This window comes from Marmota marmota, unplaced genomic scaffold, assembly GCF_001458135.2.
Source record: "Marmota marmota marmota unplaced genomic scaffold, marMar, whole genome shotgun sequence".
In the NCBI taxonomy this organism is placed as follows: domain Eukaryota; kingdom Metazoa; phylum Chordata; class Mammalia; order Rodentia; family Sciuridae; genus Marmota; species Marmota marmota.
This window is the reverse complement of record NW_026000052.1, coordinates 2,776,397-2,777,817: the sequence shown is the minus strand read 5'-3', so window position 1 is coordinate 2,777,817 and position 1,421 is coordinate 2,776,397.

The following is a 1,421-nucleotide window of genomic DNA, read 5'->3' as shown; positions in this document are numbered from 1 at the left end:
GGCTGGGGGGCTGGAAGGTGGAGGGTGGGGCTGGGGAGACTGAGGAAGCGGCTGACAGGAGCCAGCAGCCTCCGCTGCAGGGGTGGGCCTTCCTGGGGCTGCACAGAGCTGCCCACATTTCCTCCTCAGGGCTCTGGGGCCAGCAGTGGGTCGGAACGCAGAGGTGCTGGTTGCAGCCCACACCTGCCGCGCAGCCCCACACTGCTCTGTGCCTCCCTTGACAGCTCTCAGGCTCTGTGGGGCCTGGTCTGGTGACGGTGGCAGTGGCAGGCCCTCTGCCTGGTGCCTCCCTTGGCGTACCCCTCCAGCCCTGAGGATGGCTGGGTCTGCCCTGCCATGGGCGTCCACAGTTCAGGTAGCGGTGGGGACAGGGCTGGGCACTGCGGGTGCTGGACTGCTCCTGCTCACTCTGCTCTGCTCCTCGGAGCTGCCTTGGGTCCACGTGGGCTGTGGGGTGATGCCGGGCTGGGCCTCCCCTCTGTCTGTGGCCTCTCACCCCAGAACCGCCGAGAACAGCAGCCGCGGCGCACGGGCCAGATGGCAGCCTGGAGCTGGAGAGGAAGAAACCCGTGTCCAGATCCGCCTGGGAGCCGCCAGAGCCCCTCAGATGTTTCCACTCAGCGCTTGGCGAAGGCACCGCGAGGAGGCCAGCCGGTGGGGGGGAGAGGCCTCCCTGGGAGCCCGGGAGAACGGAGAGCCTCTGCCCTCAGAGGCTGCCCTGAGGGCTCCGAGGGTCCCCCAACCAGCCCCTGGCCCATCACATGTCTGGACACAGTGGGCATGGGGTCCGAGTGGCCTTCCTGGGGATGCTGGCTCCTGTCCGGCTCTTCCTGGCGCTGGCCAGTTTGCATTACACAGAGCCTGTCCCCAGAGCCAAGGGGACAAAACTGTTGCGTGTAACCTGGGGAAACAGGATCTGCAGCCAGCTGCAGCCACAGAGGGCCCCGAGCTCGCACCGTGAGAGTGTGGGGGTGCCTATGGAAAGAGCTGTGGGTGCTGGGATCCAGAGGGGACGATAGCAGGGGAAGACTGGCCCCTGCGAGCAGCCTTGAGCTGTCCCCAGTATCGTAGACTCACAGGAGCCCAAATCGAATCTCTCACACTCACGTCTCATGCTGGAGAAAGTCTTGCCTGGGCCCTGAGGATCCGAGGCAGCTCCGAGGAGACAGAGTCCAGTCCTGAAGCCCAGTCACACAAGTCCACCAGGGCCAAGTGCTCTGGAACTGGTCGGTGGTGACGTTGCGCAACTCTTGAGTGGCTCAAACCCTGGGCTGTGCACTTCACCCAGGTCGAAAGGGTAGGTTTTATGTTATGTGTAGTTGACCACAATAAAAACGGAAAAAGCTAGAAACAAAACCAATTAAAGAGCCAACTCAGGGTGGGGAAGTATAATTGGAAAGGGAAAAGAGGAGAGCCCAGCC